Genomic DNA, 15,883 nt, shown 5'->3' with positions numbered 1-15,883 from the left:
ACATATACAGCAACTGTTTTATCCAACTTTACCTTGAGCTCGCAAACCAAAAGTAAAGTATTTTTCCCTCTGCTGTTGTCTTTCACAGCCTAACGCTACATTAGCAAACTTTATCGCTTGTTTTAGGACCTCTATAACCTCAGTTAAGTTAAAGTGCTCATGTTCTGCTCATTTTCAAGTTCATAATTGTATTTAGATGTTGTACCAGACTAGGTTTACATGGTTTAATTTTCAAAAAACACCATATTTTTATTGTACTGCACTTTGCTGCAACTCCTCTTTTCACCCTTTGTGAACCCTTGTCACACTCTGTTTTAGCTACAGAGTGAGACATCTCACTTCTAACCCATCTTTATTGGGAGTCACACATGTGCAGTACTTAAGGACTACTAGCCATTCAGAAGCAGAGTATGAGGGCCAGGCTAGCAGCTAGGCCAGCATTACAACGTGGGTTAGGTTTGTCATGGAAGAAAAGGCTGGACTACAATTAAGCTGTTTGAAACAGTTTGTGAACAGTGTTTTCTGTTGGAGAGGGTAAGTCCCTTTGGGGGGGGGGATCTTTGGGATAAAAGTCAAAAAGCATAATATGAGGACTTTAACTTTAAACAGACCGGTGCATGTGAAAAAAAAACAGAGAGAGACTAACAGACTAACTAAACATGCTCGATGTCTGGGAGTTCCAGGTGAACTCATGTAAGACTGTACTTTACGCTGGCTGTATGGTGATGCCAGGCTTCAGAGTAGCTGGCTGTGGGTCCATAAGACTGACGTTTTCTCCAGATTACATCACTCTCTCCTTGCCCCCTGGGAAGAGCTGGTCCTCTTCTCAGTTGAAAAAGGTCTGTTGTGAAACTTCTGATTTGCACTCTGTAGTGAGAAGAAATTAATAAAACACCAAAACGGTGATAGAAAGTTACAAAAAAAACTGAAAAAAGTGACATGAGACTCACAATCTCCCAACTCCCATAAGTTGAAGTAGCTATTATTGTTCTTTTTTTATTTACACACCAAGGTATCAACTTTGGTATTGAGTATCGTGTACTTTCTTTGGTGGTTTTGCTACCGGCTACTAGATTTTTGGGATTGTGACATCCATGCAATGGAATGGAATCATTTTTAAAGCAAACATGATTGACAGTCACGCGAAATGACTCAATTCACAATTTTTAAATTTTGGTCTGATAACATAACATTTTTAAAAGTCTGGAAATAAGTAAATAATTGAATCCCTATTCAAGTTAGTGGAGCACTCAACAGGAAGTAGCTGGCTTGGCTGGCAGAGGTCTGTAGTGCGCATGCTGTATGGGTGTCATAGTGCTTAAGCAGCGATGATCAGCAGGGTAATTTTATAAGTGGAAGTTTAACTTGTTTGGCTTCATGCACTAGGGCTGTACAATTAATCAAAATTTTTATTATGTTTACAATTTTGGCTCCTAATGATCACAAAATCAGAAAAATAAAGAAAAACAATTATTTGGTAGGTCTACATTATATTTTGAAAAGAAATATGTTCAAATGGGAAAAGTAAAAAGGCAAATTTCACTGGTCTAGGTGTTCTCTTGATTTAACTTTTTTTAAATGTTTTTTTAAGTTCAATAAAACAACTTTTTTCTAAAGTTAACAAGTTATCTTGTTAGATAACTGGGATTTCAGTCCAGGTCTCAGTCTTGACCGCTCTATCCAGTTCTTATAATACATCCACTGGAGAGGCAGAGAGAATCAATGGAGAGGTGTGCGTGGGCTTCTCTTCCTCTGTGTGTGTAGACTACTGTATGTTTTAATCAGGATGCTGACTGGTCCTGCTTAGCCACATATTACAATATTACATCAATGGTTCCTTAACGCTTTTTGCAGGTTAAACAAAGGATCAGTTCTCTACTTTATTTAATTTTGGGTGTTTTATTTCCCCCCAAAAAACTATGACAAAAGACAAAAAAATGATATGATTTAAAAAAAAATTGGTTTCTATACCCTGATTTAGAAAAAGAAAATAATATAAAAAACTAGTGGTAATATACTTGGTGTTAGTGATGTGTACAGTATACTGATATGTGTTAAAAAAATGAAGAAAATCTTGAAAAGAAGTGTAAAAAAAAAAAAAACGATAAAGTGTCAAAGCGTTAAAAATAGTTCATTTTCAATTTTGACCTGAGAGGACAACACAAGGGTTAAGTGAGAATTAGGCCATGTAGTTGCTGAATCTGTCCTCATTTCAGATCGTCAGTTGTAAAGATTGGGGGGGGCTGTGAGAAGCTGCAGGCATTTACCAGTGAGTAGGAAGTCTGAAACCTTAATTCCAACAGAATCACACATGATGGTGACACATGTAAACGCTGTGGTTTAAAGTCCCTTGATGGCCCTGTACTGTGCATTGTTAGACCGACGATATTTAAATTAGGTGAGTCAGTCAATGGCAGCATTGTTCTTTCTGCCTTCTCCCTACTTTATGCCTACTCTCTTCGTCCTTGCAACCAATGCTCATGCTAAATGACTAGGGGGACCAGGAAATCGGGTTACACACATGAAGGAATGTGTTAATTGGTGGAGCTAACTGATAGATAAAGGAGCAGGCCCTCTGATACAATAATCAGCCCTGTCCCCTTTCCCCATTCCCTGCCTTCTGTGAATTAAACACACACACACTTTCCCAGCAGCACTAAGCAGTTGAGTTGCTTTACCGTACAACAACCTCAGCTGTAAACACCTCTTTGTCTTTTTCCCGAAACTAATTACATGTAACAACTTGCCCGTTGTTGGCTTTGTTCTCGTTCTCAGGAGTGCAGAAGTACCACCAGCAAATGATTCAGTGCAACACAAGAAAAAATGCCTTCAAACATGCAGCAATGCTTTCTTTGTGTGTGTATATTAATAAAAGCTCTTCGTGGCCCAGAGTGGTAGTAAATATGAGCAAACTGACTCACTCCTTCAAGTGCCCAGCTCTGCTTGTAGATTTATTTAAATCATTTGATTTCATCATGCAATGATGGGCACTAACCAAATTCAAGAATGAAATGCCCCACATGCTAAAGGCTTAGGTATGCTGGAACTAATCGGTCACAGATAGGAAGTGTTGTTTTAAAAGTAAAAATGAAGAATAAGAAGAAAAAAGAGCTTTATAGGGAAGCTCAAACCCCGCATACTTTCTCACGTCTACTCACCTGGCCTGATGTGCAGGCTTGTCAATTTCGAGAGTGCAACATAGTAACTAGCTAACATACAGCTAGTCACTGGGTAACGTTGTCTTACCGGTAGCCTGGAGCTGCTCTTTTCCAGACACCATGGTACATGCCGGCGTTGGATGCTTTTATATAGACTTTAGTGATCCCCTATTACCATATCTGAAGTCTCTTTTGTATAGGCCTTAGTGATCCCCTAATACAATATCTGAAGTCTCTTATACAGTGAGGAAAATAAGTATTTTTACACCCTGCTATTTGCAAGTTCTACCACTTAGAAATCATGGAGGGGTCTGAAATTGTCATCGTAGGTGCATGTCCACTGTGAGAGACATAATCTAAAAATAAATCCAGAAATCACAATGTATGATTTTTTAAAGCTATTTATTTGTATGATACAGCTGCAAATGAGCATTTGAACACCTGTCTATCGGCTAGAATTCTGACCCTCAAAGACTGGTTAGTCTGCCTTAAAAATGTCGACCTCCACTCCATTTATTATCCTAAATTAAATAAGCACCTGTTTGAAGTCGGTAGCTACATAAAGACACCTATCCACCCCATACTAATTGTATCACAAGAATGATGAGTACCATCCCAAGAACACCATCCCTACTGTGAAGCATGGGGGTGGTACCATCATGCTTTGGGGGTGTTTTGGGACAGGGCGACTGCACTGCATTAAGGAGAGGATGACCGGGGCCATGTATTGCGAGATTTTGGGGAACAACCTCGTTCCCTCGGTTAGAGCATTGAAGATGGGTCGAGGCTGGGTCTTCCAACATGACAATGACCCGAAGCACACAGCCAGGAGAACCAAGGAGGGGCTCTGTAAGAAGCATATCCAGGTTCTGCCGTGGCCTAGCCAGTCTCCAGACCTAAACCCAATAGAGAATCTTTGGAGGGAGCTCAAACTCGCTCCCTCCAAATCACTCCAATCCCTTCTGCAGTGAGTGCAAACCTGGTGAAAAACTAGGAAACGTTTGACCTCTGGAATCGCAAACAAAAGCTACTTTATCAAATATTAACTTTGATTTTCTCAGGTGTTCAAATACTTATTTGCAGTTGTATCATACAAATAAATAGTTAAATAATCATACATTGGGATTTCTGGATATTCTTTTTTTAGACTATGTCTCTCACAGTGGACATTCCCCTACGATGACAATTTCAGACCCCTCCATGATTTTTAAGAGGGAGAACTTGCAAAATAGCAGGGTGTTCAAATACTTATTTTCCTCGCGGTATATAGACCTTTGTGGTCCCCTAATATTGTATCTGAAGTCTCTTTTATATAGACCTTAGTGGTCCCCTAATACTGTATCTGAAGTCTCTTTCCCAAAATTTTGCCTTGGTGCAAAATTACAGTTACTAGAGCCAGTCCTACAATGAGCTTTCCTTAGTATGTGCCATTTCTGTGTCTGTAGCTGTTGAGGAGGAGAGAGGGGGGCAAGGTGGAGGGTGGGGTTGTGGCCTTGACCAACTGCCACTTTGCTTGTTTGAAAGCCATGATGTCTCTGTTTCATGGGCGGGCCAAATTCTCTGGACGGGCAGAGGCCGAGCTGGGTATCCTGTCACTGGGTTCGGTTTACAACTATCTCCATTTCTAGCCACTGGGGTGCCACAGGCAGGGTGGGGTAACTCATATTAATGGTAAACAGTTCACAGTACACAGTCACATCAATTTTTGAGTATTAAGTACAAAAAAACAAAACACAAAAAGGAAACCCGGCCTGTAAGCAAACGTAACGATAGCCACATAAATAGAAATAGAATGTACACTTCTGCCGTCTTTTGGCGTACAAATCGTTCCCTTTAACCTAGCAAAGATGCCAACCTTCATTATTTTTTTTTATTTTTGCATATAGGAGTTGTGTTATGTTACTGCTGATGAATACCCAACATTTACTGATTTTGCGGCTTCATAATAAAAGGGTTTAAATTAGGGTTCTTCAACATTTTTTAAGTTAAGGACCCCTTAACTGGGAGAGACAGAGCAGGGACCCCATACTACACAGTATATTGCATTAAATTAAGTTGATGTAACGTGTAGGGCGGCCTAAAGCAATCATACATACCTTTTTTAGATATAATGCTGAGCTATTAAAAAAGCCTAATAATCTTTGTCAGGATTTTATTTTGCATGTCCACAGTGAATCCTTAGGATGAACTGTATCCGTGGGTGGCTACCTTAGTCACTACTACAGTACCTTACCTGCAGGCCAGTTATCCTATCATCAGTGGGGAATAATATTTGCTAATAAAATGTTAGATCAGTGACGGTTGCTGGCCTTTTAAAGAGGGGAAGCTCATTTTTGGGCCTACATCCAAAAAAATGTTCATTTATTTATAACAATTCAACCAATCACCGTGACATTGGTCTGAACTGCAATTTTGACCAATCACTGCAACTTTTCTGCTAATTTGACCAATAACCAGCGACTTCAACCAATCCCAGCAGCCCCACGTGCCAACAAAACATACAGCAAAAAGACGGTGAAAAACATTTCAGACCGTCCTACAAAGCTACCAACCTACTCCCAGGCTGATGAGTTATCCCCCCGCGACTGATGCGCATACACAAACACACGGTGGATGCAAGAAAAACTGGAGATGAGACGCACAGGATTACCTAAATTGAAGACAGCTACGCTCGTTATTGTAAGTGCTAGTTAAAGTCCAATAAGTCCTTTATCAAACCATATGAATTTGTGTCCCAGGCCAGGATAGGATATTAACTAACAAGCCTCTGACAAATATGTTCATATTTAATTAATTCAATATATTGATTATTTTTTGTCTTAAATCCACCAGCCATTATCATATTATACCAACATTTGCAGCATCCTGAGCCTTTTAAGACTAGATCACTAGCTAGTGGTAACCGTTAGTCGGGAAGTTAACAGCTAATGTTAGCGAGCTGAAGCTAACAGCCAATTGACGGTGAGTAACGTACATTACGTTACGCAGCACAGAGTCCAGAATTAATAAGTCACAGCAGAGAATGACAACACCTATTGTAAAATTGTAGGTACTTAATTTACTAGAGAACACAAAAGAATATTAAGTATATGGATGGTGAAGAGGCGATATTCATGCCAACGTCCTAACATTCCAATATTCATTTTTTTGAAGTGATACTTGTAATCCTCAGGGCATAATGGACTCTTAATCGTGGCAACGACTACAATTTAAATTACTGAAATTACAACGTTACATTACATTGTACATGCACAAATGGAGCAATGTCAGAGTGAAGGCGCTGCAGCTGTCGATGGACAGGTGCTCCGAGCAGTTAGGCGCCTTGCTTAAAGGAGAAGCAAAGATGCTGTTAGCGCGAAACTAAATTGACGTTGCCAACCCTCCAACTCACCAACATCAGATCAATCACACACAAAATGGATGAGTTAAAAATACACATGAACTGCAGTGTGATGATTATCACAGAAGCTTAGCTGAATATCACGGACGGCAGCTAGCAGCAAACAGCTGGCAGCTAACAGGATCAGCTAGCTCCCGACAGGAGAGAGGCAGGGTAGGTGAATTTAAACATTGTCTGAGTTGAAAACGCAAATTTTGGTCACGTAATGTTCATGTTGCCCAGACATTTTAATTTTATTTTATGTCCGTTAAGAGGCAAAAAGGCACTCTTAAACTTGCCACAACAACTGCCAATTTACCCCAGTGGAAGCTAGTACATGTAGCTGCAGATTCGGGTCAGGTTTTTTCAATCGAAAGTATGTGTATTGTGATCACGATTGTCTGGAATTCTCCTTTAAGAGCACCTTGGCCTTGAACCGGCACCTCTCCTCGGTACCAGTCCACCACCGTCCCTCCGTCTCCCAACCCAAACTCCCTGCAGACTAAATTACTGCCACCCCACTAAAGGAGTTATCTAACTGCGTTAACCAGGTTATGAGAACTCAGATTTTAACCGGGGTAAGGTGTACGGGGCGTTTATCTATATATATATTATAATTTTGGGCGTTTCTTTTAACTGCATGTAAACACACTGAGTATGGTGATCAATCCAGCAATTGCTCTGTCTCAGCCGGTTGCTGGCAGCTCTGGTGCCGGTCTGGTGCTATGCTGACCATAGCAGCCTGGCTAACTGTTGCATTATTGCACTCACAGAAGCCGCTTTAGTGCAGCATCTGCTACCAGAAAAGCTGCCCATACACTACCCCACTACATTTCTCCATCTGTTCCATCAGACTTTCTCCGTCCGGCTGGAGATAGAATACAATCAAAATCAATAGAGTTACTGCTGCCTCATTAGAGACATGTTTTTTTGTGTTATTTCAGGTTGTCTATTGCTAAATAGGATGAATAAGTTTAATGTTGTACAAGTTAAATGAGAAAACATTATTCTGTCCAATTGTGAAATTACTACATATAAATAAAAGTCACTCAAGTAAGAAAAATAGTTAAATATTAACCATACAAATCCTATCAGCGTAGACCACCACTTTGGTATATGGCAAAATCTCTTATTTATATTGTCTCCATTATAATGTTATCATACTACTCAACCAGTAGATCTCACCATTTTCCAATGATGAATTCAAAGATCTAAGAGTTTTTCCATGTACACAAAATCTATTTCGTTCAAATATTGTACATTATTATTATTGTACAGGTGTGCCTTTGGCTGGACATAATAAAAGTCAGTATTTGGTGTGACCACCATTTTTCTCACGCAGTGCAACACATCTCCTTCGCATAGAGTTGATCAGGTTGGTGATGGTGGCCTGTGGAATGTTGGTCAACTCCTCTTGGCTGTAATGGCTGTGTGAAGTTGCTAGACATTGGCAGGACCTGGGACACGCTGTCGTACACGCCGATCCAGAGCATCCCAAACATGCTCAATATCTAGCAACTTTACACAGCCATTGAAGAGGAGTGGACCAACATTCCACAGGCCACCATCACCAACCTGATCAACTCTATGTGAAGGAGATCTGTTGCACTGCATGAGGAAAACAGTGGTCACACCAGATATTGACTCGCCCCCGGACCCCCCAATAAAGTAAAACTGCACATTTTATTGTGGCCAGCCTAAGGCACACCTGTGCAATAATCCTGCTGACTAATCAGCATCTTGATATGCCACACCTGGGAGGTGGATGGATTATCTCGGCAAAGGAGAAGTGCTCACTAACACAGATTTAGACTGATTTTTGAACAATATTTGAAAGGGTTGAGTAATAGGGGGTGGAGAAAAAAATCAGTACATCATAGTATTGCAATATTTTCTGTGGCAATACTGTATTGATACACAGTTGCCAAGTACTGATCTAATATTATATATGTGTTGGTCAGTTTGTCTGCTTGACAATCCCATTTTGAAGCAATAAAATTGAAGTGATATGAAAAAACAGAAATGCATTTTTTAGATAAAACAACAAAGACAAAGTTTCCTTTTGGGACATAATTTAAAATTGTTAAAAAAGGAATAAATTGCATTATTTTGCAATAATATCGATAGGGTTGAGTACTGAACTTGGTAGTTTTTTGGGGACAGACCGAATTACGTTGGTACTACCGTGGAGCAATTCAGTTTAAATCAAACGGTACAAAATTTCTGTACCTAAAAGCGCGTAAGTGCAAGCTTATCTGTCCTCTCTGCATATTGACAGAGTTTAGAGCTCTGGCCCGCACACGCACGCACACACGTGCATGCTTGCTCCAGCCCGCAGAGGTGTGGACAGAGTAAACTACGTCGGCTCTGAAGTTTTGTTGAAGTCACAGTGAGTCTAGGCAATGCCGATAAAGTGGTTTCAAGTATGGTTACAGTATTTCTCTGTGATATATTAGTGGCGAACCAAAAGCATGAGCATTGCGGTGCTGTTGACGTTACACTTCATCTAAGACAACCAGGCACAGGTTGGGGCATATGGTCCAAAAGGTTTGTACTTAGTGTCATCATTAATTTATACGTGTGTTTTGGGTGTAACATGCAGAAAAACAATAGTGCAGTAGTTTCATCTCCCATTCCCTTTAAAAGCCAGGAGTGTTAGGACCTTGGCATTCCTATTGCTATAATAATGCCGGATTTGCACCATCATATTTTTATCAGTAATCCTGTTTGTGTGCTGCTGCGCTTCCCTGTGTGTGTGTGTGTGTGTGTACTGCTGAACTGCTGTGCAAAAGCCTAGGCGGATTTTACTAATGCGCTGTTAAAATAACAATGAAATACTGCGCTATTGATTTTAGACCAGGTTATTGTCTCAAGATAGCAATACGCCCAGAATGCACCTGAACACACCTCCCTCTAAGACCAGCACGGCCATGGCCGCAAAGATAGGCGCAGGTGCATTTGCTATTTAAACAACGTGTGTGCTGGACTGTCTTAAAATAGCAAAGACACTTGCGTCGGGCTCTGCGCCGCGCTGCGCCGGGTGCAAGATAGGGCCCTTTGTGTTTTACCGAACACAAGCTATGCTAGGTATTACACAGCTGTTCGTTTTACATTACTTTTAAAGGTTCCATGGCATGAAAATGTCACTTTATGAGGTTTTTTGACATTAATGTGCATTCCCCCAGCCTGCCTACGGTGATAGGTGTAAACCGAGACCTGGATATCATGCTCTGCCTTTGAGAAAATGTAAAGCTCAGATGAGTGGATCTGCAATCTTGCCCCTTATGAGGTCATAAGGGCAGGTCCTGGGCGGGTATTAATCTACCTGGGCAGGGTGCCCAAGTAGAATTTTTGTGTGGGGAAAGACAGAGTACACTGTATTCAACTGCAGACTGTTACATGTCCCAGTGTTGGAAACATTTTGAGTGAAATACAACAAAAAAAATGGTTAACCTTGACTTTCAAAAGCCATCCCTTTTCTGATTACATCAGTTTACAGTTTGTTTCTCCTCCGGACACACACAGTGTGTCTTTGTCCACACTGAAAAATGTTTCTCACCAAACAGTAGGAGTAGGCTATTTCAGAGCACAAGCAGCACTGGGCCTGCTTTGCCCTTTGTGGAGAATACTAATGTCTAGCTAATGTTTTGTCGACAAAACTGTTTTTTTATATCTACTACTTTTTTATTCACAACCACAGACATCCTCGAATGGCCTTTCATAACTGCTTTTGAAGAGGCCATGAATGTCTGTAGGTATGGGAGAGTGAAGGAGTGTGATTACAGACGAGGCAGCATTGAAGATGCTTAGTTGTTTGGAATTCTCCTGCTAGAGTGATCAACAGTGTGAATGGGGAGCCGTCTCCGGCTGATTTATACCTGTGTTTGTGTCCTGGGTAGGAGGAAGGAGGCAGAGGGCATGACTGTGCCTTGTGTGTGGTTGCTTGTGGGAAGAAGTGGCTCCAGTGGGTGGCATGCTGGCCCCTAGAGAGCCCAAAGTGGCAGTTATTGTGTGGCAAAGACACATTTCATACTGTCTTTGGAGGTTGCGTGATTTATTTTCTTTGTAACAAAAAGGACTTTTCAAAGGAAGACCACAAATGATTACATGCATATTTACATTGTTTCTTCTTCCCTATATTTTTCTTACATGCCCAAATAAGAACAACCATGCAGAGTGTAATAAAGGAATGCTACATGATTGTAAAACTTGCTTTTCTTAATCTATTATTTATTTGTACTGTGTGTCGCACTGCAGGGCATCTATTTATTTATTTATTCTGGAATCTAGTCTAATAATAATGCCACACCACCAGCTGAATGGCATATAGTATTGTTTGTTTTCTATCATAAGCAGCTTAGCGCCATGATATAAGCCATGTTGTTGTGGCAAACAGCAGGACGGATGGCTTGCATCTTATTTTCCAAACCTAAAAATATAATTTCCTCTCAGGCCCAGGTCTAACCCTCATCGTATCTTAATTTTTCTTTAAAAAAATAAAAATGTTTACTTACACTTGTAGAGGGCTTTTCGAAATAAGCTTTTTGCAACTTACAGAAAATGGCACATCACTGTAACATCATGAAAATGACACCTGATTCAATTGACTGTAGCTGTTGAAGCAGCCCAGAAAGAAAGACAATCCCTCTACACTTGTATTCTAGCCTAGTCTGGCTATCACCAGAACAAGCCAAGCTCAATAGATTAGAGATTGAGCGTTGGTCTGGGGAGTCAGGTCTGTATTTTTGACAAGAGTCGTGACCAACGGGCATAGTTCAAATGACTCTGTACGCAATTGGATAGTCCTTCAACCAATCAGACCAACGATCAGGGTGACATAGAAGCAACAGCCGCATCAACGGGTTGCTTCAATTTGGTAGCCGCTATGTTAAATGTAAACAAGAAACCGCTAGGTTGTTTCTTTATTGTCATCGAGTTAAACAATAGCGCGCCAGGTAGAAATGCCAGTTTTTGATTGGTTCCCGCAAAATTGTGAACTGAAGCAGAAGAATTAAACGTGCCAGTTTTCAGACTGAGCTGCAGGGCAAAATGAATATTGCTGGCTGAGTGGGCGGGGTGTACCCATTTTAATTCTAGTCTGAATAGTTTAGGATATTTTTTCCATCATAGGACAGCACAACTATCAAGTGGAAATGCAGCATTTGCAAATGGCTACTATCACTTTAAAAATTAACAAAATAAAAGCCCTATTTTTAGATTGCTGTTTCACAGTTACACTCAATACATTATGCATTCACAAAGAAAATTGGTTTCCTTAAAGGTAAATTTTTTTTTAAATTAAGACATTAATATAAATTTCCAAAACAATATTTTTTTTATTACCCTTTTTAATCAACTTAAGCATGGGCATGAAAACTTATGAGCACCAATTTATCATATTCTGTAGAGCCCCACCAACATTTTTTTTTAAAGTCAATACTTTGAGTTCAAAAATATAACTGATGTAACTGCACAATGTAAACAACAAATTTTTGCCAGGCTAACTTGACTCTAAAACTCATAATGTTGGTTTGTCAGGTGCTAGAGGATGGATTACCATGACATTTGGTTCAAGATTTCTAGATTTCAAGGTTCTAGATTTAAAAAAACATTAAAATATATTGCCCGATATGTTGGCATATTTGATTTTTAAATAACCAAATATTCGTATAGGAATCTCCCTTAAAATTCCTTTATTGGTCCGGCTCTACTGTAGACTTTGTCTTGTTGATAAGATCTCTTGATTTTAATTTTTTGTTGTTAGTTGTCCTGAGTCAGAGTCAGTTTAGCAATTGAAAAATAAACTTTTAAGTACTATCTTGTGGACTCAGTATGCAATGGCAACACTGTTACCACAAGCATATCTTTGGCATTTCTGTACTGCAATTCATTGTAAGTTTTCGGCCAACATGGAACAATTTCTACAACAAGCTGATATGAGACTCAGTATGGGTGGGAATCACCAGATACCCCACAATATGGTATTATCACAATATTTAGGTCACAATGGGATTTTAGGCATATTGTCATGTCAACATCTGTTTAATCTAAAAATAGACTTTTCTCTGTTTGTTTAACTAACTTCAGTTGTGTTGCTGCAAAACTCAACTGCACCATATCTTGGAGTGAAAAAAACAACTGATTGTATTATTAAAACATAACAATTATTATTATTATTATTATTATAATTGCAGCCTTGGCTTGGAAGTTGGCCCGATGACACCAGTTTTGTTTTACTTTTAACACAAATTGTTGTTGATAGTATGCAGGATTATCTTTTTATCAGCTGTGATGAGTGAATGCTAAAATATAGTTATTTTTGTCCCAAAGTTACGGCATTAGTGTGGTTGGGCACTCAGCTTACAGAGGGACTAATGGGAGAAAGGGATTTCTACACTTGGTTTTTCATCTTTTCATTTTTCTTCCATCTTTAACCACGTGACATTTTGTTATCTTTCATTCTTTGTCTGCTTTTGTTTCTTCTTATGTGCTTTCTCGCCTCTATCACTTTCTGCCCTTTGGCTGACTTTATCAATAATGAATCTGTTAATGGGCTCACTTCCACTTTTCACTGCAGCTCTCTTCATATGTCCTGTAAACACACGCTGCTAAACATTTAGGAGAATCGTGCAGAATCGAGTTTATTCTGTTGGCCTTTGTGTCTGTTGCATCACTGCTTTCTTATCTGTTTTATCCCAACTGTCCATCAGTCCGTCTGTCGAACCAGCTGTCTCTTTTTGTTTTGATTTGCTTCTCTCCCAGCCCCTGCCCCCTGCCCCGAACGCTCCAGGTAGAGTAATTCACTCTAGAAATATCTGGCGTGGATGTAGGTTACCCAGCAACATTTGGCATTTAGAGGGACTTCCAGATTAGTGAGGCTTAATGCTACCTGCTGCTCTCTCTGTGTGCCTCTCATTCCAGGTGCATTGCTATTTGCAGCTCAAACCACTCATCTGAAAATCCGTCATCATCTAATTAATGTCAGTGGAAGGTGGAGATACAGAGTATTACAGAGTTACAGAGTCTATCTATCTATCTTTCTATCTAGCTATCTATCTATCTAGCTATATACTGTTTGTATAGAGGATTAATGCACTGGCCTCTCCCTTCCTACAGATAAATACAATTTCATGCAGGCACCTTGGGTCCTACAGGGCTTAAGTAAAGCACTAAAGCACTCCCATCAATTACATTTTTTGATTAAGCAAAGTGTGTTTTGCTCCTCTGTGCCGTGCAGCAACCCCAGGCCGTCTATCCTCTGTCTTTCTGTCCTTCTGTTGAGTTCATCGGATAATTAATTTTGCCAATTCGTGTCCACAATTAATTGTATTGGTCAATAACGATTCCAAGGCAAACAGTGTGTGTGTGTGTGTGTTAGAGAGAGGCTGTGGAATGTGTGAGTAGCGACAGATAGTGACTGTAGTCTCCTCTTGCTGTTAATGGGTCAGAAAGAGACAAAGAGCTGCTGTGTTTGCATGGGAACCAGAGGGCAGGGATGGAATCAGGACAAAGAGGAGGAAGAGGTGTCAAGGCAGTAGTCGTGACTGCAAATTAGGTCTGCAACTAATGAGTATCTATTTTTCATAATGCATTATAATTGGATATTAGATATTATAATATTATCTAAGTAATCTTTTATTTTATAAAACATTGTTTTTTCAGAGCCCAAGGTAACACCTTCAAAATAGAATGCGTTTTGACTTAACCTGTGTTATTATTTAGGGTGTAATAGTCTGTATCGACACTGCTTTATTTCCGGGATCGCTCCGGTGCCGGTGAAAATTTCGCCGGACGTCCGTCACCTTCCGCTTTCTTTGGGTTGGCGTTAACTCTGGTGGGTGACTATAGTTAACCACTCCTCAGATCTCTACCGACACTCCACTGCGGAGTTGTGGAGCAAGGTGTGGAGATGCAGGAATGGAGGTGTAACTGTACATCGATCGATTCAATGATCCACCATCTAACATTATCGATGCAAAGTAAAAGTATCAACACACGTCATCTGTTTTTTTTAAATATAAATGTGATGAAGAGCTCAGTTATAAAAGTGACAAATGGTATTTTAATTACTTTTTGAGTTGATATAAATTTAACTGTTAAAAAGGCGTATGATATTGTCTCATATCCTTCTCAGGCCTATGCAAGTATTGTATTGGTGTCCAAAAAATCAATATGATATTGTATCGTGATAAACTGGTGAGTTGCACCCCTAGTTATTAGTATCCATAACAGACTGCATGTTATATCTTTATGTGTGTCTAATCTGGGAGGTGGACGTGCTGTATAATGTACAGTGTTTATTAAATAGTTTTGATTATTTTGGACTAAGAAAAGTAAAGGGCCTTAAAATGATGGCTCTGTTCTATTCGAGGGTCCCAGTAAGCCGTGACAGTAAGCCAGCATGCACAAAACGTATCCACAATAGGAAGGTGTTGCAAAATAGTTATATTTCTCAGACTGTATTGTGATATGATTCTATAATAGATATTTTTTGTCTGTGTGCCACCACAACTACAAACAAAGGCTAATACAAAAGTAAAAACTTCGAAACAAACAACACAGGATGCTGTGTATATGGCTGCCTGCCTGCCAGCCTTCAGAGCCCCTCCTTGGCTGTGGTAATAATGGGGCCCTGGCAGGCTGTGGAGGAGATTCCTGGTGCCCAGCTTTAGTGGCACCCCGAGGCACATCTGAGGTCATGATGTGGACAGAAACAAACGCACACATACACTTGCACACACAAATACACGCAACCATGCAGACTTACACTGTCTGCTACTTTCCATATTAGTTTTTTTTACACAATGTGAAGACTGGAGATTTATTTAGTGATCTGATTCCCCCATCTAGTGGTCATTTGTTGTTAAAACATTTTGAAAGGCTACTGCACTTTATTTGTAGTAACATGTAACACATGTATCAGTAACATAATATGTGGTTTCAGTGCTATTCCATAAAACAAATACGATAAGTAATGAATTATAAATTGAAAAAATTTTTGTTAAATTGTTAATTTGTTTGTCCTAATGCCCTAAATAAAAAAATAGGAAAATCCAACCTTTTAAGGACACCAATTTTCTTTGTGAATTAATAATAAATTGTAAATAAATAAATGTTCTTCTTTAAAATACAGGGGTAAGTAAACACCCCTCTGTTAAATTCCCATAGAGGCAGGCATATTTTTATATTTAAAGGCATCATCACATACCCTTCACCATACATAGAGATTGGCATGGTGTTATTTCAAGTTATTTTATAAGCTGGTTTGATTTGCACTGAGAGATGATCTTATGGAAAGTTGTCCATGCCTGTGTATGGTGAAGGGCATGTGATGATGTGGGGGGGG

General features: G+C 39.7%; 1 protein-coding gene across 5 annotated transcripts in view; it reads left to right on the top strand.

The window, feature by feature from the left end:
- Positions 1 to 15,883, top strand: part of mpp7a (membrane protein, palmitoylated 7a (MAGUK p55 subfamily member 7)) — a 174,276-nt gene that overhangs the window by 15,009 nt on the left and 143,384 nt on the right. The window lies entirely within an intron of this gene.

Source organism: Etheostoma cragini, chromosome 22, assembly GCF_013103735.1.
Source record: "Etheostoma cragini isolate CJK2018 chromosome 22, CSU_Ecrag_1.0, whole genome shotgun sequence".
NCBI classification, from domain to species: Eukaryota; Metazoa; Chordata; class Actinopteri; order Perciformes; family Percidae; genus Etheostoma; species Etheostoma cragini.
The sequence above is the reverse complement of the archived record's forward strand: the minus strand, read 5'-3'. Positions and strand labels throughout refer to the sequence as shown.